The sequence below is a fragment of the Giraffa tippelskirchi genome, chromosome 10 (assembly GCF_054371585.1).
Source record: "Giraffa tippelskirchi isolate mGirTip1 chromosome 10, T2T-mGirTip1v1.2.pri, whole genome shotgun sequence".
NCBI lineage: Eukaryota > Metazoa > Chordata > Mammalia > Artiodactyla > Giraffidae > Giraffa > Giraffa tippelskirchi.
Window position 1 is genome coordinate 145316031 of NC_137284.1, and position 24161 is coordinate 145340191.

Sequence of the window (24161 nt, forward strand, 5' to 3'; positions counted from 1 at the left end):
ATTATCATATGTGAAATGAATCGCCAGTCCAGGTTCGATGCATGATACAGGGTGCTCGGGGCTGGTGCACCGGGATGACCCGGAGGGATGGCATGGGGAGGGAGGTGGGAGGGGGTTCTGGAAGGGGAACACATGTACACCCATGGTAGATTCATGTCAATGTATGGCAAAACAAATAAAAAATAGATAAATAAAAATAAAGAAAATAAAAGTTTACTACATACTGAAAAAAAAATAGATGAAAAGTAAAGGAAGGAAAAGATACACCATGTTAACACTAATCAAAATAAAGCTGCAGTAGCCGTCTCAATTTTAGAGAAAGCAGATTTCAGAATAACAAAATTTATCAGGGACAAAGAGAGGCATAACCTTATGACAAAGGGGTCAGTTCTCCAAGAAGGCATAACAATTCTTTATGTGTATGCATCTAATATCAGAGCATTAAAATACGTAAGACAGAGCCTGATAGAGCTATAAGGAGAAATAGACAAATCCACTATTATAGTTGTAGACTGCAACTCTCCTTTACCAGTAATTGACAGAAAATCAGTCAGGACATAGTTGAAGTGAATAGCATCATCAATAAACTGGTTCTAATTGACATTTATAGACTACTTCATCCACAGCAACAGAATAAACATTTTTGTTAAGCTCATAAGGGGCATTCACCAGTGATTAGTATATTCTATGCCGCCAATCACACCTCAACCAACTTAAAAGAATAGAAATCATATGAAGTGTGCTCTCAGACCACAGTGAAATTAAACTAGAAATTAGCTGGAAATCCAAAATATTTGGATACTAAACAACATGCTTCTAAAAAACAAATGAATCAAAGAAGTCTTAGAGAAATTAAAATATTGTGAAATAAATGAAAAAAGTATTTAGGTCTCTATATGCCCTCCTTCCAAATTCCAAAGAAAGGCAATGCCAAAGAACATTCAAACTACTACACAATTGCACTCACCTCACATGATAGCAAAGTAATGCTCAAAATTATCCAAGCCAGGCTTCAACAGTACGTGAACCATGAACTTCTGGATATTCAAGCTCGATTGAGAAAAGGCAGAGGAGCCAGAGATCAAATTGCCAACATCCACTGGATCATCAAAAAAACAAGAGAATTCCAGAAAAACATCTGCTTTATTGACTTCTCCAAAGCCTTTGACTGTGACTTTCCACAACAAACTGTGGAAAATTATTTAAGAGATGGGAATACCAGACTGCCTTACCTGCCTCCTGAGAAATCTGATGCAGGTCAAGAAGCAACAGTTAGAACTGGACATAGAATAACAGACTGGTTCCAAATTGGGAAAGGAGCATATCAAGGCTGTATATTGTCACCCTGCTTATTTAACTTATATGCAGAGTACATCACGGGAAATGCCAGGCTGAATGAACACAAGCTGGGATCAAGATTGCTGGGAGAAATATCAATAACCTGAGATATGCAGGTGACACCACCTTTATGGCAGAAAGTGAAAAAGAACTAAAGAGCCTGTTGATGAAAGTGAAAGAGGAGAGTGAAAAAGTTGGCTTAAAACTCAACATTCGAAAAATTAAGATCATGGATCCAGTCCCATCACTTCATGGCAAATAGATGGGGAAACAGTGAAAACAGTGAGAGATATTTTTTTGGGCTCCAAAATCACTCCAGATGGTGACTGCAGCCTTGAAGTTAAAAAATGCTTGCTGCTTGGAAAAAAAGCTATGACCAACATAGACAGCCTATTAAAAAGCAGAGACATTACTTTGCCAACAAAGGTCCATCTAGTCAAAGCAATGGTTTTTCCTCTAGTCATTAATGGATGTGAGAGCTGGACTATGAAGAAAGCTGAGCACAGAAAAATTGATGCTTTTGAACTGTGGTGTTGGAGAAGACTCTTGAGAGTCCCTTGGACTGCAAGGAGATCCAACCAGTCCATCCTAAAGGAAATCAGTCCTGAATATTCATTGGAAGGACTGATGCTGAAGCTGAAACTCCAATACTTTGGCTACCTGATGTGAAGAACTGACTCACTGGAAAAGACCCTGATGCTGGGAAAAATTGAAGGCGGGAGGAGAAGGGGATAACACAGGATGAGATAGTTGCATGTCATCACTGACTGATGGACATGAGTTTGAGCAAGCTCTGGGAGTTGGTGATGGACAGGGAAGCCTGGCGTGCTACAGTCCATGTGGTTGCAAAGAGTCAGACATGACTGAGCAACTGAATTGAACTGAACTGAACTGATGCCCTCTTTATCCCTACAAAGCTAGGACTCTACCCTTCCCCTACCCTGGCAGAAGACTTGAATTTACTCTCTGGAGATCTTGCTTTGAACTCTGGACTCAGGACAACAGGCATAGATGAGGATGCTATCTGAATAAGGGAAACTAAGTACTAGTCTATATACCAGGTACAACTCTACTTCCCAAGCCCCTTCTCCTATCTGTCTTACAGAATAATCGTAACCAAGAATATGCCCCTGTGGTAGGCAGAATTATGGTCCCCCAAAGATGTCCACATTCTAATCTATGGACCTGTGAATACGGTATGTTACATGATAAAGGGAAATTAAAGTTTCTTATACACCTGGGTTAAATGGAATAATAATATTAGGGATAGAGAAAGAAGACATTGGGGTACAAAAGTGGAAGGATCCTAAGGGCTAATGTCTCTTTCCATACTAGGATGTTTATAAATAATACCTAAAATTCCTAAGTCAAGAAATAGTATTTTAATAATTTAACAGTTATATTAAAATGTGGGAAAAACATTAAACAATTGAATGAATTAAAATTACTTCCTCTGAAGAGTGGAAATTAAAGATAAAGCAGAAATAAGGCAGGGGATGATCATTTATCACAAAAAGATTTAAAAATCATTTGATAAAAAATATTTTTTAAAGATTAATGTTTGCATATTCTGCTTTTTTATATGCAAAATCCTCTTATGTCTACTGATAATGATTAATAAAGAATTTTTTTCTTGCTATTAGACAATCTCAGGTCCCTGATACAAATTCCCAAGTGTGCAAAATGCAAGCTAATAAAGAAATGCATTGGTGGAATGAGGGTGGGGGGAAAGGGTGAAGGTGATCAAAGGATACAAACATCCAGTGATAACATGGATAAGTTCTAAACATCTAACGTACATAGTGACTATAGTTAACAATACTATATTGTATACCTGGAAGTTTGCTTAGAGAGTAAATCTTGCAAGTTCTCATCACAAAAAAATAAATAGATGGTAAATATGTGAGGTTGTAGATGTGTTAGCTAATCTTATTGTGGCAGTCATTTTGCAACATATGTATAATAAATCATCATTGTACACTTTATACTTACACAATGTCTTGTGTCAATTATATCTCAATAAAACTGTCAAAAGAAAGAAATGTATCTAACAGATCCAAATATAAACACAGCATTCTTCCATACAGCATTCTTCCATAGTTCTGAAGCACTTCATTCAACCCTTTCCATGTATTTTTTTTTTCATCCTACTTCTAACCCTCTGTATTAGTATCCTAGACCAGCTTTAACTAAGAACTATAAACAGTCATTGGAAAAGACCATCATTCTGGGAAAGATTGAAGGCAGGAGGAGAAGGGGATGACAGAGGATGAGATGGTTGGATGGCATCACCGACTCTATGGACATGAGTTTGAGCAAACTCTAGGATATGGTGATGGACAGGGAGGCCTGGCATGCTGCAGTCCATGGGGTCACAAAAAGTAGGGCACAACTGAGCAACTGAACTGAACTGATAAACAGAGTAGCTTAAAACCATAAAAATGTATTGTCTCGCAGAAAACAAGGAATCTAGAAGGCTCTTCATATGAGGTGGCCAAAGAATTGCAGTTTCAACTTCAATTGGTAAGTAGAAATGCATATATGTACATGTTTTCATCCACCCAGCCAGTCTGTGTCTTATGGTTGGTGTATTTAATCCATTTGCATTTAAGGTAATTATCGATATGTATGATCCTATTACCGTTCTCTTAATTGTTTGGGGTTTATTTTCTGTAGGTCTTTTCCTTCTCTTGAGTTTCCTGCCTAGTGAAGTTCCTTTAGAATTTGTTGTAAAGCTGGTTTGGTGGTGATGAATTCTCTTAACTTTTGCTTGTCTGGGAAGCTTTTGATTTCTCCATCATATGTGAAAGAGAGTCTTGCTGGGTAGAGTATTCTTGGTTTTAGTTTTTTCCCTTTCATCACTTTTAATATATTGTGCCGTTCCCTTCTGGCTTGTAGAGTTTCTGTTGAGAAATCAGCTGATAGTCTGATGGGAGTTCCCTTGTATGTTATTTGTTGTTTTACCCTTGTTGCTTTTAATATTTTATCTCTGTCTTTAATTTTTGTCAGCTTGATCACTATGTGTCTCAGTATGTTCCTCCTTGGGTTTATCCTTCCTGGGACTCTGTGCTTCCTGGACTTGGTTGACTATTTCCTTTCCCACTTTAGGGAAGTTTTCAGCTATTATCTCTTCAAACATTTTCTCAAGTCCTTTCTCTCTGTCTTCTAGGTTCCCTATAATGCTAATGTTCATGTCTTTAATGTTGTCCCAGGGGCCTCTTAGACTGTCTTCATTTCTTCTCATTCTTTTTTCCTGTATTCTGTTCTGCAGCAGTGATTTCTACAATTCTGTCCTCTAGATCATTTATCTCTCCTTCTGCCTCAGTTATTCTGCTATTGATTCCTTTTAGTGTATTATTCATCTCTGTTTGTTTGTTCTTTAGTTCTTGTAGGTCTTTGGTAAACATTTCTTGCATCTTCTCAGTCTTTGCCTCCATTCTTTGCCCAAAATCCTGGATCATCTTTACTATCATTATTCTGAATTCTTTTTCTGGAAGATTGCCTATCTCTACTTCATTTAGTTGTTTTTCTGGGATTTTTATCCTGTCCCTTCATCTGGGACATAACTTTCTGCTTTTTCTTCATGATTAACTTTCTGTAACATGGTTTTTGTTTTGGCTACTATGAGACTGTACTTCCTCTTGCTTCTTCTGTCTGCCCTCTGATGGATGAGGCTAAGAGCTTATATAAGCTTCTTGATGGAAGAACTGGGGATGGGAAAAACTTGGGTCTTGCTCTGGTGGGCAGGGCCTTGCTCAGTAAAGCTTTAATCCAATTATCTAGTGATGGGTGGGCTTGTACTCCCTCCTTGGTAGTTGTTTGGCCTGAGGCAACCCAGCCCTATGGTCTGTGGTAGGGTTAATGGCAAACTCCAAGAGGGTTTATGCCACGAGGGAGCTTCCAGTGCCCACATCCCCGTGGTGAGCCCCCACTGACCCACATCTCCACATGAGGCCCTCCAACACTAGCAGGTAGTTTTGGTTCTGTCTCCTGGGGGAGTCACTGCTCCTCTCCTCTGGGTCTTGGTGTTTGCAAAATTTTGTTTCTGCCTCTGGAATGCCTGTAATCAAATCCCACTGGCCCTCAAGGCCAGATTCCCTGGAGATTCCCAGTCCCTTTGTTGGATCCCCAGGCTGGGAAGCCTAACCTGGGGTTCAGAACCTTTACAATGCTGCAAGAACTTCTTTGGTATTATTGTTCTCCATTCTGTGTGTAACCTACCTGGCGGGTATGGGATTTGATTTTATCATGATTGCGCCCCTCCTACTGTCTCACTGTGGCTTCTTTGTCTTTGGACGCAGGACATCTTTTTTTGGTGGGTTCCAGCATTCTTCTGTCAATGGTTGCTCAACAGTTAGTTGCAATTTTGATCCTCTCGCAGGATGAGATGAGCTCACATCCTTCTACTCTGCCATCTTGAATCGGAAGCCCATTTTATCTTGAGTTCCAAATTAGATCACATTCATAGGTACAGGGATGAGGACCTGAACATATCTTTTGGGAGAATGGAATTCAACCCACAACACCTTCCCAGGTAATTTTGCTGTTTATTGTAGCACTGTTTTTCTTCCATTTCCCTCCAGACTGTACCTTAGCCCTGCTTCTGTAAGGCCAAACTAGGCTTCTCTCACTAATGTAACTGCTTAAGGAAAATGGCTCCTCTAAATGAGTCCCAACCCAAACCCACTTGGCCCAGAAAATTTGTACATTCCATTGGGTTAACCTTGTCCCTCCAAATGGAGAACCCCACAATACTTAGTAGTTCCCAATTGAAGGTGATATATAAATAACACAAAGATCCTATCATAAAAATAGAATAATGGTGTGATTGAAAGAGTACAGGTTGTAAAATCAGAAAACCAGAGTTACAATTTTGATCCAGACAGGTACCTAAAAAATCAGGACAAACCCAGGTCTAAATTTCCATGATTGCAAGGCTAGAAAGCTCTATCTGTGACCCAAATTCAATTACCAAGCCAAGGACAACCATAGATGGCACTGAAAGTATTCAGTTCAGTAGCTCAGTCATGTCCGACTCTTTGCGACCCCGTGAATCGCAGCACGCCAGGCCTCCCTGTCCATCACCAACTCCCGGAGTTTACCAAAACCCATGTCCATTGAGTCGGTGATGCCATCCAGCCATCTCACCCTCTGTCGTCCCCTTCTCCTCCTGCCCCCAATCCTTCCCAGCATTAGGGTCTTTTCAAATGAATCAGCTCTTCATATGAGGTGGCCAAAGAATTGCAGTTTCAACTTCAACATCAGTCCTTCCAATGAACACCCAGGACTGATCTCCTTTAGGATGGGCATCATTTAAATGGAAACTCCTGAGGGGAAAGAAAAGGAGAAGAGAAAGAAAGAGGAACAGAAGAAAGAGGAGGAAATAGCAAAATACTGTCTCCACAAAATCTCTTTTCAGTTCAGTTCAGTTCAGTCGCTCAGTCGTGTCCAACTCTTTGTGACCCCATGAATTGCAGCACACCAGGCCTCCCCGTTCATCACCAACTCCCGGAGTCCACCCAAACCCATGTCCATCGAGTTGGTGATGCCATCCAACCATCTCATCCTCTGTCGTCCACTTCTCCTCCCGCCCCCAATCTTACCCAGCATTAGGGTCTTTTTCAATGAGTCAACTCTTCGCATGAGGTGGCCAAAGTATTGGAGTTTCAGCTTCAACATCAGTCCTTCCAATGAACACCCAGGATTGATCTCTTTTAGGATGGATTGATTGGATCTCCTTGCAGTCCAAGGGACTCTCAAGAGTCTTCTCCAACACCACAGTTCAAAAGCATCAATTCTTCAGCGCTCAGCTTTCTTCACCGTCCAACTCTCATATCCATACATGACCACTGGAAAAACCATACCCTTGACTAGATGGACTTTTGTTGGCAAAGTAATGTCTCTGCTTTTAAATATGCTATCTAGGTTGGCCATAACCTTCCTTCCAAGGAGTAAGCGTCTTTTAATTTCATGGCTGCAATCACCATCAGCAGTCATTTTGGAGCCCCCAAAAATAAAGTCGGACACTGTTTCCACTGTTTCCCCATCTATTTGCCATGAAGTGATGGGACCAGATGCCATGATCTTAGTTTTCTGAACAATGAGCTTTACGCCAACTTTTTCACTCTCCTCTTTCACTTTCATCAAGAGGCCCTTTAGTTCTTCTTCACTTTCTGCCATAAGGGTGGTGTCATCCGCATATCTGAGGTTATTGACATTTCTCCTGGCAATCTTGATTCCAGCTTGTGTTTCTTCCAGCCCAGCGTTTCTCATGATGTACTCTGCATAGAAGTTAAATAAGCAGGGTGACAATATACAGCCTTGACGTACTCGTTTTCCTATTTGGAACCAGTCTGTTGTTCCATGTCCAGTTCTAACTGTTGCTTCCTGACCTGCATACAGGTTTCTCAAGAGACAGGTCAGATGGTCTGGTATGCCCATCTCTTTCAGAATTTTCCACAGTTTATTGTGATCCACACAGTCAAAGGCTTTGGCATAGTCAATAAAGCAGAAATAGATGTTTTTCTGGAACTTCTTGCTTTTTCGATGATCCAGAGGATGTTGGCAATTTGATCTCTGGTTCCTCTGCCTTTTCTAAAACCAGCTTGAACATCTGGAAGTTCACGGTTCACATATTGCTGAAGCCTGGCTTGAAGAATTTTGAGCATTACTTTACTAGCATGTGAGATGAGTGCAATTGTGCAGTAGTTTGAACATTCTTTAGCATTGCCTTTATTTGGGATTGGAATGAAAACTGACCTTTTCCAGTCCTGTGGCCACTGCTGAGTTTTCCAAATTTGCTGGCGTATCGAGTGCAGCACTTTCACAGCATCACCTTTGAGGATTTGAAATAGCTCAACTGGAATTCCATCACCTCCACTAGCTTTGTTCGTAGTGATGCTTTCTAAGGCCCACTTGACTTCACATTCCAGGATGTCTGGCTCTAGGTGAGTGATCACAACATCGTGATTATCTGGGTCATGAAGATCTTTTTTGTATAGTTCTTCTGTGTATTCTTGCCACCTCTTCTTAATATCTTCTGCTTTTGTTAGGTCTATACCATTTCTGTCCTTTATCGAGCCTATCTTTGCATGAAATGTTCCTTTGGTATCTCTAATTTTCTTGAAGAGATCTCTAGTCTTTCCCAATCTGTTGTTTTCCTCTATTTCTTTGCACTGATCGCTGAGGAAGGCTTTCTTATCTCTCCTTGCTATTCTTTGGAACTCTGCATTCAGATGGGAATATCTTTCATGTTCTCCTTTGCTTTTCGTTTCTCTTCTCTTCCCAGCTATCTGTAAGCCCTCCTCAGACAACCATTTTGCTTTTTTGCATTTCTTTTCCATGGGGATTGTCTTGATCCCTGTCTGCTGTACAATGTCATGAACCTCTGTCCATAGTTCATCAGGCACTCTTCCTAGAGATCTAGTCCCTTAAATCTATTTGTCACTTCTACTGTATACTCATAAGTGATTTGATCTAGGTCATACCTAAATGGGCTAGTGGTTTTCCCTACTCTCTTCAATTTAAGTCTGAATTTGGCAATAAGCAGTTCATGATCTGAGCCACAGTCTGCTCCCGTTCTTGTTTTTGCTGACTCTATAGAGCTTCTCCATCTTTGGCTGCAAAGAATATAATCAATCTGATTTCGGTGTTGACCATCTGGTGATGTCCACGTGTAGAGTCTTCTCTTGTGTTGTTGGAATAGGGTGTTTGCTATTACCAGTGCGTTCTCTTGGCAAAACTCTATTAGCCTTTGCCCTGCTTCATTCTGTACTCCAAGGCCAAATTTCCTGTTACGCCAGATGTTTCTTGACTTCCTACTTTTGCATTCCAGTCCCCTGTAATGAAAAGGACATCTTTTTTGGGTGTTAGTTCTGGAAGGTCTTGTAGATCTTCACAGAACCGTTCAACTTCAGCTTCTTCGGCATTACTGGTCGCGGCATAGACTTGGATTACTGTGATATTGAATGGTTTACCTTGGAAACGAACAGAGATCATTCTGTCGTTTTTGAGATTGCATCCAAGTACTGCATTTCGGACTCTTTTGTTGACCATGATGGCTACTCCATTTCTTCTAAGGGATTCTTGCCCACAGTAGTAGATATAATGGTCATCTGAATTAAATTCACCCATTCCAGTCCATCTTAGTTCGCTGATTCCTAGAATGTCGACATTCACTCTTGCCATCTCCTATTTGACCACTTCCAATTTGCCTTGATTCATGGACCTAACATTCCAGGTTCCTATGCAATATTGCTCTTTACAGCATCAGACTTTGTGTCTATCACCAGTCACCTCCACAGCTGGGTATCGTTTTTGCTTTGGCTCCATCCCATCATTCTTTCTGGAGTTATTTCTCCACTGATCTCCAGTAGCATATTGGGCACGTACTGACCTGGGGAGTTCATCTTTCAGTGTCCTATCTTTTTGCCTTTTCATACTGTTCATGGGGTTCTCAAGGCAAGAATACTGAAGTGGTTTGCCATGCCCTTCTCCAGTGGACCACATTCTGTCAGACCTCTCCACCATGACCCATCCATCTTGGGTAGCCCCACACGGCATGGCTTAGTTTCATTGAGATAGACAAGGCTGTGGTCCCGTGTGATCAGATTAGCTAGTTTTCTGTAATTTTAGTTTCAGTGTTTCTGCCCTCTGATGCCCTCTCGCAACACTTACCATCTTACTTGAGTTTCTCTTACCTTGGATGTGGGGTATTTCTTCACGGCTGCTCCAGCAAAGTGCAGCCGTTGCTCCTTACCTTGAACAAGGGGTATCTACTCACGACGGCCCTTCCTGACCTTGAATGTGGAGTAACTCCTCTCGGCCCTCCTGTGCCCACGCAGCCCTTGCTCCTTGGGCCTTGGGTAACTCCTTTCGCCGCCGCCCCCGGCCCCGGCCCCGCCTAGCCCCTCTCGGCCGCCGCCCCGCCCCCGGCCTAGCCTAGGCCCTGTGTTAAATAAATATACAGATAAACATTTCAAAGCAGACTCTCCCTTAGAGTTTTCCTAAAGATGAATGGAAAGAAGACTTTGGCTGTCACCAGCATCAACTTCATGCTATTTTGGTTAGTGGGTGAGTCATACATACTGGTAGTGAATTTCCCAGGCTTTCCATTTTAAATGGGAGTAGATAGTGGAAGGCATTCATTTTAGCATGGAGTGTTTTCTCCTGATGTTCATAAAAAGAATCCATTGTGTTATGATTAGATCATGCTTGACCCACCTCAAGAATGTTTTCAAGGTGACAGAATATTTATTTCTCAGTGACATCACCGAGGTTCAAGAAGGTCTGATGAGTATCCTTACAAAGCCCTATGATCCTGAAAGGGCTAAGACAAATCCTCCCTCTCCTTGGCAGGTCGACTGTTAATTGTTCCTCCATCTGCACTTGGATAATAATGACATCTTTCCATTCTAAACATAGAATAAGAGAGTAATTAATAGAAAGAAAGAAATCCTGCTTTTAAAAAAAATCTTTCTTCAGAATAATTTAATTGTGCTTCACATGTGTTTTGAGCAAAAATTTTAGACTAGAATTTAAACTTAATACTAGTAAGTACTTATTACTAGTAATACTAGTAAGTATTTTTTTCTCAGCCTATCATAATTACTCAATAAGCACATAAATTTTAACTTAAAAATTTAAATCTAAAATATTCATGCAAATTGATTGTACTTATGGATAAAAGCACTGCAAGTGGTGATTCCAAAAATCCCTGATGCCCCCAAATATGCAAAACAAACAAACAGAAAACAAAACCCCAAAATGTTTGATGCCAAAACTTTCAAGGATTTGGCTTCTGTAAGTTAGCAGATCCAGGCCAAAATCAGCAAACTGGATGCACTGAACTTGACCCAGTGCCCATGCAGTCACAGTTTTAGATTTGTGACTAATACAAAGATTGATTACTTCTCCTTATATTTGTTGTTTTGAAGGGATATCAGGTGAAAGATTTTGGCTGTGACAGAGAAGCAGTCATGTATCCCTTAGAGATTGTTAACTGAAAATAGTTAACTGGGCATTCTTCCCATTCAAATATCAAATTACAACAATGTTATAAATCAACTATACTCCAATAATAATTTTTTAAAATATCAAATTACAAAAATAGAGATCTTTTTTGAAACAGCTAACAATAGCTAATCTTAAGGAAAACTTAGGTTTAGCATGATCAATTCACATTTTAATCATTCCTTTGCAATATAAGCAATTGTGAAGTTTTTTTAAGACAAGAAATGTACTTAGTAATAAGACAATTGACCTAAAGAGAAACCTATGTAGGGTTCCTTTCTTTTAAAGTAATGTCTTCTCTAAAGGCAGATTGCTCTACAGATAGGTGCTACATACCAAGAGAAGTAATAACTTTGTCTTTGGTTTTATAATAAATCAATAAAAATATTTAAATTCTCCAATCAAACAAGATTCCCTAGGATTGTTGTTGGAATTGTTTATATTACTGCCATTACAAAATAGTTCTTTGGAATATAAAGTAAAAATTAACTGAGACATACCACTAATGGAAAAAACAAGGCATTGAGGGTATTTTTTTTTTCATTGTCAGGGTTTTTTTCTCAACACACCTCCATTTGATTAAAGCACAACATTGGGCATTTAGTTAAAAAGAAAAGCACAATGGGGGAAAAGGCACTACGTATGTTTACATATACCAGTTTCTCTATGTACATTAAGGAATGGAGTATGGGACAATGAAAGACTTAACAAAATTAGTCTGGAGTAGACAGGGAATAGGAAGGCCGGGGTGTGGAGGGAGGGGGTCAAGTTTGTTACCTGAACATGTGCCATTGAGGGAGCACAGTTCAGAAGTCGAGTAAGTCTCCCTTTGTAGTAGACACCACCTGCCGCAGGGACACAGCTTCTCCTATCCAGCGTTCCCAACTAGATATGTGTGTTCCTTACATTGATTGCTCCCATCAATCTGCCTCATTGACAACCTATGTTATTCTGAGTACCTGTTAACTAGTTAATGATTCTGCACCCAGTTCCTGTGTGTGTGTGTGTGTGTGCATGTGTGTGTGTGTATGAGGGAAGGGAGTTCTTATACCACCAAGCAATTCTGACCCCAACTGGATGTCCTACAATTCAACTCAGTTCTGCTGCTATCTACCTGGAGTTGGCATTAGATCCCCCAGGTTAAGAGCTTAGCCCTCAGCCACCTTTGGACAGCAAGTTCAAGTCCAGGTTTGTCAGCTGTGCATCTAACTGGATACTGATTGGAGGTTCCAGCCACTCCTTCCCTGTATTCAATTAATTTGCTACAAAGGCTCTCAGAACTCAGGAAAACAATTTGCTTACTAGATTGTCAACTTATTATAGGACATGACTCATGAACAGCCAGATGGAAGAGGTGCCTAGGGGAAGGTATGTGGGAAGGGGCTCAGAGCTCCATGCTCTCTCTGACTGTTCCACTTGCCGCCCAGTCCCTCCATGTGTTCACCAACTGGAAGGTCTCCAAACCCTGTCCTTGTGAGGTTTTGTGGAGACTTTATTACACAGGCATGATTGATTGAATCATTGGCTATTGGTGTCTAAACTCAAGCTCCAGCTCTTCTGCCCTCCCCAGAGGTCAGGTACCCAGCCCTCTGAGCATTTAGTTGATTCTTCTGGCGACAAGCCCCCATCCTTAGGTGACCCAGGGCTTTCTAAAAGTCACTTCATTAGTATAACAAAACTTATGGAGAGTTATCACCGAGGAAATGTAAGAGTTTTAAGCCCTTTGTGACAGAAACAGGGACAAAAATCAAATATATATTTCTTACTATGAATCATCACACTGGTTTACTTCATGGTATATGTGTCTTAATTTTTGATGGTGCCACAGAACTGCCTTGTCCCATCCCATGTTGGTTCTCACACTGGCCCCTGTGCATGGAGGGCAAGAAGTGACTGAAGAGGTAGAGCAATCCATACTGGTGGATAGTGGGTTGAATAAGGAAGGAAACTTACTTGTGAGGCTTGTCTTGGGCACTGAGAGACAATACATCTTTGCACCCACTGCCAGAATCTCATAACTTTGTGTAGAGACCTTAACAGTTTCAGTCACATGTTCAGTCCAGTTGTTCTCAGCACCACATTGCTCTATCCAGGATGCATCCTTGAAAATAGTTCCAGTTGTAAGACTAGTAGACAGAGCATACATTCCAAGAACAGGGGAGAGAGGGAGAAACCTCCCACTTCCCTGGTCCAGCTCAAAGGTCACTTGGTGGTCACATCTTCTCCAAGGTCTCAGGACCTTGGAGGTGAGGAAACTGAGGTTCAAGATTAAACCAGTCAATCCTAAAGGAAATTAGTCCTGAATATTCATTGGAAGGACTAATGCTGAAGGCTGAAACTCCAATACTTTGGCCACCTGATGCAAAGAACTGACTCACTGGAAAAGACCCTGATGCTGGGAAAGATTGAAGGCAGGAGGAAAAGGGGACGACAGAGGAAGAGATGGTTGGATGGCATCACCGACTCGATGGACATGTTTGAGCAAGCTCCAGGAGTTGGTGATGGACAGGGAAGCCTGGGGTGCTGCAGTCAATGGAGTTGCAAAGAGTCGAACACGACCGAGTGACTGAACTGAACTGAACTCTTCTCCATGACTTCCTCTAACATCCACCACCTTCAAATCAACATGATCCCTGCTCTCCTCCTGCCTCAGGCTCTTCTTGAGTAGTGGTGACCAGTCTCCTCCACTGGGCTGCTGCTTCACAAATGAGGAACCAGGCCACACCCCAGGAACACACCAGTTGCACTTATGCGTGAAAAACATCTTAAAATTCTAATCAGAAAAACATCATAAAATACGTTTCGAGTAAGATTTAAGATGATAAAAATTGCTATTAGTTACTTTAGTCTCAACTGTAGGATGTTTATGCTGGGAGGGACCTTGGAGATGAGGAAACTGAGGTTCAGGGAAATAAAGTGACAAGTACAAGGTCACCCTGAGTGAGGAGCAGCATCAGGATGAGCACCCAGGTACCTGACCTACTTGTCCACTGCTCTCCATCACTCCTTTCTCTCCCATCAACTGCCCTGAACCTTAATTTTTATCTCTTCATGGCTTTAAAGGAAGAAAATTTAAAGTTTCTTTTGTTTCATTCAGTGCTAAAAGCCCACCAAAATCGTGCCCAGCTCTGTACATTTAAATATTAGAGGAAAAAAAAATAGTGGAAACCATGCAGTGACCCAGGAGTCCATGAAGGTGTATCAGGGAGGGGATTTGAAAATAGCCTGCATAGCTAGCCACACAGCTGCCTGCTGTGCTCGTTGGGTCTATCTCTGATCCTTGGTTCCCGATGTTGTGTGCATCAACACAGCTGCTAATGGACTCCAGCAAACTTTCATCTTCCGCCTATGAACCAGGCCACACCTTCTGTGCCAACCTCTTCAAAATGTTGTCCCCAACAGACTGTTGGGGTAAGCAGAGGCTTCATTACGTCCAGAAGTTGTCCTTTCAAGGTGTGGGTCACATGTTTATGCCAGCATGTGACCCCTGGGGGTCCCAGGTCATTTTTGCCTTGTATATATTTTTTCCATTTGAGATAGAACATTGTTGTACCTGCCTCATTTTGTTGGTTGAGTTAATGTTAATCCAGTTGAGGATGGGCTGGTCAGGCCTTGGCAACACCACAGACCCATGGTCATGTATTGTCTGTACTAGCACCTAGTAATAGCCTAGGAGTCATCACTCATCTATGTTGGTCTGGGACAACACAGTCCAGGCAATGACCTCAGTTGGTTGGGTCATTAACCTCAAAGGGTTTGTAGGACCAGCTCAACATGTCGTCTTTTTAGGTGCAATTTTGGATGGAGTCCAATGAGACATTCCAACTGACTTTAAGGAGAAGCTTCTAACTATACTTATGTCGATGGAAAATTAATCAGTTGATCTAACAAAGAAAGAGAAATTTTATTTGAGCCAAATTGAGGATTGTAAGCTAGGAACAGCACCTCAGAAAACTCTGAGAGCTGTTTCACCCATTGGAAGTCAAAGCAGAGTCATATACTTTTTTTTTTTAAATGGAGGGCTGTATATTAAATGATGTATTATTGACAGTTTACACAATCCAAATCTGCAGATACAGACTGGTGGGTCATGTGACCCCCTACAAGATCAAGAAGGAATGTTACCTTCAAAGAGTCATCTTGGTGCTAGAAGAATGTGGCTCTATATGGGTGAGCAGGTATTTCTCCCCTTGGGGAGGTTTGGTCGATGTGTGATGCAGATACACAATGCACAGTAGAGCAGAGTGAAGTGAAAGTTGCTCAGTTGTGTCCAACTCTTTGCCAACCTATGGACTAATCCATGGAATTCTCCAGGCCAGAATACTGGAGCGGGTAGCCTTTCCCTTCTCCATGGGATCTTTCCAACCTAGGGATCGAACCCAGGTCTCCCACATTTCAAGCAGATTCTTTACCAGCTGAGCTATGTGGGGGCCAAAGGACAGAGAAAACTTTTCATGTTTAAATGTGTTGTGTCTTGCCATAAAATATTTGTTTTGTTTCACACCTAGTACTCCTGACCTCAGTCAAAAGCACAGCACCTGATGGAGTTGTTTAGACACTGAAGACAACACATTCCACACCTCTGCATTCTGCTTGTCCCACTGGTGCAAGCCAAAAACCCCTTCTTAGAACTGGAAAAGAGGCTTATTGGAGGAAATACATTGTGAAGTACATGCAGCCCTGCCCAGGAGCCCCACTGCCCCTCAATCCTGAACTGTAGGTCTCAGCAATATTACTGAACAGAACTTGTGTCCAATTGCCTTCCATGCAGCAAAGCCAATCTACTGACACCAGGTTGTGGTAAAGGAAATTACAGTGTTAATTTCAGGTTGCCAAGCAAGGAGAATGGACAGCTCATGCTGAAAATACCCAAATGCCCTGATGGCTTTCAGGGAAGGATTTTTAAAGGCAACATTTATGGTGCGGGTTGCAGCTGAGGACCTTTCTTATGATTAATTGGTGATGAGGTAACAGGCTGATGTTTTGAGAATCTTAAGCATCAACTTTCTGGTTCCAACTAGTCTGAAGTCTGCATGCTTATGGTCATCATGTAATCACTTTCTACACTTGGGTAGGGGTCTTGTTTTCTGCAGAACAACTCAAATAAGTGCATCAGATTGTATGAATATCCCTCAGGGAGGAACTAGGATTCTTTTACCATTGACCTATTCTTAAAACTATCCTTGCTCTTCCTTTTTTTTTTTTTTTCTCCTTGTATTTGCTCACTTTCCTAATTAGTAATTGCTTGAGTCTGCTCTTTGGAACTCAGGAAAGTCCTAGGAAACTAAAGTCCTTTTCTACAAACAAAAAACTAAGCACATAGAGGGGCTTTTGTACCCAGGAGGGCCCCACAGGGTCCTGCTCAGTTTTGGCACCACTCACCCCAGTGGACTGGAGCCTATCCCAGAAAAAAACCTGCGACTGGCAATGGGTGAGCTGTTAGGTCTGGACCAGGAAATTTCGACAACAACCAGGTACTCTGAGCAACAGCTTCTTTAAGAACTCCAAGTTAGCATAATTACATTTTATATCCTTCTCTATTTATGTATTCCATCCATCAGGTTTTTTTGTTTTTTTGACATTTAAAGCAATGATGGGAATCTATAGAGTAAATGAGTGAGAAGGAGACACAAAATCTGATATCTGTGGGGGCTGCTAGTGTTGCTGAAATGTCCAGAAACCATTTCTGACCTCTCAGTTTAGAATTTGGAAAATGTAAATCATGCTCTACTGCCAAGCAATCATAAATGGTTTCTTTGTATTAACTTTTTGTGAAGAACTCCTTTGTTTTCCAATCTTTAAAGTTACCCTGAAACAAAAAAAAAAAAAAGGAATACAAGTGAAATTCTTTGCAAGCACAGGGGAGTAGAATTTGCCACTGAGAAATATATCTCTTTGGCATATCAATTATTTTAAGCTAGCTTTTTTCTAAGAAACAACAGACATTAGAAAAACCCTGAAAACCGAGTAGTGTGTACTTAGTCGCTCAATCATGTCCAACTCTTTGCAACCTCATGGACTGTAGCCTACCAGGCTCCTCTGTCCATGGGGAATCTCTAGGCAAGAATACTGGAGTGGGTTGCCATGACCTCCTCCAGGGGATCTTCCCAACCCAGGTATCGAACCCAGGTCTCCTGCATTGCAGGTGGATTCTTTACCATCTGGTCCAGGGAAGCCTGAAAATCCAGTAGGAGTTGCCGTTTTGTAAGACATACTTATATTTGTGAAGGGAATATTTTTTTGTAAGGGTGTCTCCATCACTGTACCTGGAAGAGGAGAATGACCAAATCTCTGGAAAATATATCAATAGAGAAGCCACTGATTCAAATATGTATATAACAACCTTATCCTCGTTTACTGTACTTTTCCTGGTCACCTTCTGTAACTGACTTTCCCACCCTCAAAATCCTCTTTTGTCTTTAGCTGAAGGTGGTGTTTAAGGGGAGGGCTTTGACCATTTTGGTGAGTTTCCCTGGATCTTTCCCATGTATACATACATGTTTCATTTTCTCCTATTACTCCGTGTCATGTTGGTTTAATTCTTACACCAGTCAGAGAAACCTAGAAGATTCAGTTCAGTTTAGTCACTCAGTCATGTCCGACTCTTTGTGACCCCATGAACCGCAGCACACCAGGCCTCCCTCTCCATCACCAACTCCCCGAGTTTACCCAAACTCTTGTCCATTGAGTTGGTGATGCCATCTAACCATCTCATCCTCTATCGTCCCCTTCTTCTCCTGCCTTCAATTTTTCCCAACGTCAGGGCCTTTTCAAATGAGTCAGCTCTTCACATCAGGTGGCCAAAGTATTGGAGTTTCATCTTCAACATCAGTCCTTCCAATGAACACCCAGGACTGATTTCCTTTAGGATGGACTGGTTGGATCTCCTTGCAGTCCAAGGGACTCTCAAGAGTCTTCTCCAACACCACAGTTCAAAAGCATCAATTCTTCTGCACTCAGCTTTCTTTATAGTCCAACTCTAACATGCATACATGACCACTGGAAAAACCATAGCCTTGACTAGATGGACCTTTGTTGCCTAGGTTGGTCATAACTTTCCTTCCAAGGAGTTAGTGTCTTTTAATTTCATGGCTGCAATCACCATCTGCAGTGATTTTGGAGCCCAAAAAAATAAAGTCATCCTAGAAGGTTAGAGGGAAATTTCTTCCTCCCCAACATGCTGCTGCTTGCTGCTAAGTCACCTCAGTCGTGTCCGACCCTGTGCAACCCCATAGATGGCAGCCCACCAGGCTCTGACGTCCCTGGGATTCTCCAGGCAAGAACACTGGAGTGGGTTGCCATTTCCTTCTCCAATGCATGAAAGTGAAAAGTCAAAGTGAAGTCGCTCGGTCATGTCTGACTCTTGGCCACACCATGGACTGCAGCCTACCAGGCTCCTCCTCCCCAACATAAAGAAGAAGAAATGTCTAACCACTGTCTAACTAAGAAATGTCTAACCATTTTTTAACCATTCATTTCTGCATGGATAGTCTTGGTGATCCTCATGAGAATTATTGTATTATTGACCCCATTTGAGGAATGGGCTTCCCAGGTGGTGCTAATGGTAAAAAATCTGCCTGCCAGTACAGGAGACACAAGAGACACAGGTTTGATCCCTGGGTCAGGAAGATTCCCTTGAGTAGGAAATGGCAACCCACTCCAGTATTCTTGCCTGGAAAATCCCATGGACAGAGGAGTCTGGCAGGCTATAATCCATGGGGCTGCAAAAGAGTCAGACAGGACTGAGCACAAGGGAGACTGAGTGTTGCCACTTGCCATTTGTCCCCTAAGTGGGATACCAGAAAGAGAACCAGTGTCTTTGGCTTATGGTCCTCAGTGTCTTTGCTTTCTCCCTTCACTCAACACTTAATCTTTGTTTTGATATCATTATATTTTAAAACTAAAGAGGGCTTTCGATGTAACAGAACTTCCCAGGAGCCCTAACCCCCTTTCTAGACTTCAGCCAACAGCTCAGCTCAAGACAGTAGAGTTCACCTCACTCTGGCTTTTGGTATGCATACCAGACATTATCCAGACAAACTAAAAAGACCCTACTAGACCAGGACAATTGCAAATGACAGTGACCAGGAGAAAATGGAGCATTTCTACCACTTTTACATTTATTTATTTGTTCATCCATTACTTGATTCCTATTCCTTTATCCACATGCTTTGCATTGAAGAGGGAAATTAAATAAGTATAATATTCCCTGTCTATCCTCAGGAAGTTTGCAATCTACTTAGGGAGCTTATGTATATACAAAAATTATTAGGAGTCTCAAACTTTTATAGAGTATGTAAACATGGAACTTGGGGGGTGGTGGGAGGGAGGCTCAAGAAGGAGGGTATATATATATACATATATATATATATATAGTTATAGCTGATTCACATTGTTGTATGGCAGAAACCAATACAGCATTGTAAAGCAATTCTCCAATTAAAATTTTTAAAAATTTTGGAATTTTATAATTTTTTAAAATCAATTTTCTCAATGCTGTTTCTCAATGAATAGTTTTTATGATTCTGCCTTAGTCTTAAACTTGCCTATATCTGAAGTTCATTTTCATTACTATATAGTGTTCCATTGTATGTAAATACAGAGCTTTCCTGGTGGCTCAGATGGTAAAGAATCTGCGTGCAATGCAGGAAACCTGGGTTCAGTTCCTGGGTCAGGAAGATCCCCTGGAGAAGGGAATGGCAACCCACTCCAGTATTCTTGCCTGGAGAATTCCATGGACAGAGGAGCCTGGAAGGTTATAGTCAATGGGGTCACAAAGAGTCGGACATAACTGAGTGACTAACACTTTCACTTTCTATTCAGGATGGATATTTGCCCTGTTTCAGTTTGGTGCTATTAGACTATAATCCAGCCCTTCCCCTTCTATTGCAGCTGTGATGTTAGGTTATTCTCACCTCATAGTTCCCTCGTGGCCTTTATTAAATGTCTGAATGTAGATATCTCACGTTATTTTTGCCAGTAGTAGTGTAACCCCATACAAACAGAGTCCCTTGAATCATCTGACTCCCCAGCCCAGGCTCTGCCGTGGACCTGGCTTCCCAAGGACACTGGCCACACTGGAAGGAAGCCTGTTACCCATGAAAAACTGTAGTCTCAGAGGACTCCTATTCCAGAGCATGGCCTGTGAGTGTGAGAAAAAGCAAACCCATTTGAGCTGTTTTTGCACAAAGAGATAGAAGACTTCTGGCAGTTGTCAGGGAAATCCCTGCCATAAACCTCTCCTGGCTGCTCTGTAGACAAACTCCAGGCTTCCCAGTTACATTAACCCTTATATTAACCCTCTCCAGCACTTTCTAGCCAACTTTCATCCTCAGAGACCACACCATCCTCAGTTTCCCAGTCTAGTTTGTCACCTCACCCAATCTGACTCACACAAATGCTGTCCTCTGCAAAATCCAGTGTCCAATGGCTTCCCAGGTGGCGCTGGTGGTAAAGAACCCACCTGCCACTGCAGGTTAGAGGTAAGAGACACGGATTCGATCCCTGGGTCGGGAAGATCCCCTGGAGAAGGGAATGGCAATCCACTCCAGTATTTTGCCTGGAGGATCCCATGGACAGAGGAGCCTGGCAAGCTACAGTCCATAGCATTGCACAGAGTCAGACACGACTGAAGCGACTTAGCAGGGACCACTGGAAAACTCATTTAAAAGACCAGCTTACCCTTGTAGGAAGCTACATATACTTGATGATTGGAAAATGGCATCAGAACAAATAATTATAAAGTAGATAGCTTGAAAGTGATGATTTACATTTGCCATGGCAGAAATATAACATTTAGGTATAATGAATATAATTGATTATAAAAGAATATTTCTTTGATCTTTGAGAAATTGCTATTCATAATGCAAAGAAAGTGAAAGTTGCTCAGTCATGTCCAACTCTTTGCAACCCCATGGACTATGCAGTCCTTGGAATTCTCCAGGCCAGAAGACTGGAGTGAGTAGCCATTCCCTTCTCCAGGGGATCCTTCCAACCCAGGGGTTGAGCCCAGGTCTCCCGCCTTGCAGGCGGATTCTTTACCAGCTGAGCTGCAAGGGAAGCCCAAGAATACTGGAGTGGGTAGCCTATCCCTTCTCCAGTGGATCTTCCTGACCTAGGAATCGAACCAGGGTTTCCTGCATTGCAGACAGATTCTTTACCAACTGAGCTATGAGGGAAGTCCCCTGAAGAAAAAAGTAAGGCTAAAATTGTTAGAATTGTTTTACAGAATCCATTTTAAATATACTTCACCAAATAATATATTGACTGGGAGCATAATAAAATTAAAAACAAAATTCACTATTGTTATCAGAGTGGTGGCTCTAATTTCATATTGTAATTGATATCATCAGCTATGTGTTTGTTGTACTAGAAAGGTATTATTGAGCTTCTAATTTAAATCTCAAGTTCTTTCATTATGAAGTGAATCATTATGTAATAATAACTAATATTCATTTAACGCTAAAACTTCACAAAGCAGCATTTCATAGACATAAATTAGAAATCACTAAATGATTACCCACTATATATTTTATGGGAAGAATTTCCTTAATATTATGGAAATTTCATCAGTATAAAAATAACTGCTATTAACATTTAGAGTGTATAGCATGCATACTATTTTATATTTGTTTTTATTTTTAAATAATATCAGACTTACAAAGAAGTGGCAAAAATGGTATAAGACATTCTCTGTATATACTTCACTCACTATTCCCTAATGTGAACCATGTAAGCATCATACAATGATCAAAACCAGGAAACTAACTTTGAAAACAATACCTAAAGATCTTATTCAAATATTACCAATTGTCCGGTTAATGTCTTTTTCTGATTCAAAACCCAGTGTGAGGACCCACATTGCATTTAGCTGCCATGCCTTCTTGGTCTTTTCTAATCGAGGGCAGTTTGGTTTTGTTTTGTTTGTTTTGCTCTATTTTGTTTTATCGTTGTTGCTTTCATGGCTTTGACAGTTTTGAAGAGTGCTGGCAAGTTATTTTGTGAAACATCCCACAATTTGGGGTTATGGTATGATAAAACATTATGTTTGGTCTTAGAAATAAACCCATGTACTAATGATTAATTAACCGATGATAAAGGAAACAATATATAATGGAGAAAAGACAGTCTCTTCAATAAGTGGTGCTGAGAAAAATGTACAACTACATGTAAAAGAATGAAATTAGGATATCCTCTAATATCATAAACAACAATAAACTCATAATGGATTAAAGGCCTAACTATAATCCCAGATACTATAAAACTTCTGGAGGAAAACTTAGGCAGAAGACTTTTTGACATCAATCACAGCAATGTTTTTTTTTTGGCTCCGTCTCCTACAGTAATGGGACTAAAAGAGAAAATAAACAAATGGGATCTAATTAAACTTAAAAGCTTTTGCGCAGCAAAGACAAAATGAAAAGACATAAACATAATGAGAAGACAATCTACAGAAGAGGAGAAAATATTCGCAAATGATGTTACAGGCAAGGGATTAATTTCTTTCATATACACACACACATATATATATGTGAATCATTTTGCTGTATACCAAAAACTAACACAACACTGTCAATCATCTATATTGTGATCAGAAAAAATATTCAGTCTTTGTCCCTTTTTCCTGACATTGAGCTCCTAAAACCCTTGAGATTTCCTGAGTGATAGAAGTGTCTGTTATGCTAATAAGGTTACTCCTGACCCTAGCTAGCATCTGGATAGACACTTATTGCCAAAAAACCCAACCATCTGATTAGAAGTAGAGAACATTCAGCCTCTGTAAAGAGGCATTTGAGATTGAGTTTAATCACCAAAAACCAATGTTTTGTTAACTGAAAAAAATGCACGTTGTGAGAGCTGCGATTTAAGTTTTCTTTGGGAACTAATAAGGGCTATAGCCTGGGAGACAGCCTCTCAGATAGCTCTGGGGAACTGCTCCAGAGAGGTAGTGGGGAGGTCAGTCTATATGTGATTTTAATGAAGGGAAGATGTACACAATCAAGCACACATTTTGGCAGAAGGTGGCTTCTAGTCACAAGAAGGTTGCTGCTAATCACCAGGAGATTTCTCCATTAATGATTTTAGTGCTTTTCCAGATATGAAAAGATGCAAGAAAATGGGCTCATAAAATCTTCTAAAAATGTCCAAATATCTGAAAGTCTGTTCTGCCAGTTTTCCCCAGAACACAGAGTGCCTCATTTCTGATCTCTGCCCTGAACTCCTTTCAGGGTGTGTTGGAGATCAGTGGCTGCAGTAGCTAGTGACTTCATTCTTGTGGAAGCAGATGGTGAGTGACAACTTCAACTTTTAGTTGGCATAATTAACCATGTCTAGGTAATGAAGGCTTGATAGAAGCTCTTGAACAACAAGGTTCTGCAAGCTTCTGGGTTGATGAACACTTCAGTGTGCTGGGAGGATAGTCACCTGGAGAAAGTGTGAAAGCTCTGCGGTCCCCAGTCCCTTCTCAACACTAGTCCTATACACCTCTTCCATTTGGCTGTTTCTGAGTTGTATCTTTTATAATAAAACTGTAGCTGTAAGTATAGCAGTTTTCTGAGGTCTGTGAGCTATTTTAGAGAACCTTCAAAACTGAGCAGAGGAGCATGGTTGTGGGAACCCCCAAATCTGTTATTGGATGGGGAGAAATTTGGTGCTTTGAGGACACCCAAGAATTGCAGCTGGTATCTGAAGTGGGGACAGTCTTGTGGGGCTGTGTCCCATAACCTCCAGTGAGGTAGAAATTGCTAGACAGTCAGTGTAGAACTCTGAGACTGCAGTCTTATTTTCAATAAACATCTCGCTCCATTAACCTT

At 41.1% G+C, this 24161-nt stretch overlaps 1 protein-coding gene across 10 annotated transcripts in view; it reads left to right on the forward strand.

The window, feature by feature from the left end:
- Nucleotides 1-24161, forward strand: part of TRIM24 (tripartite motif containing 24) — a 351893-nt gene that overhangs the window by 12954 nt on the left and 314778 nt on the right. For 3 of the 10 annotated variants that reach the window (XM_081533089.1, XM_081533099.1, XM_081533090.1), the window contains exon 2: nt 3796-3861. The exons of 5 other annotated variants lie outside the window; for them this stretch is intronic. The gene's annotated coding sequence lies outside the window, so the exon portion shown is untranslated. Of the gene's footprint in view, nt 1-3795; nt 3862-23576; nt 23636-24161 lie in introns of all 10 variants that reach the window. 2 more of the 10 variants (XM_081533093.1, XM_081533094.1) reach the window with 1 other exon arrangement.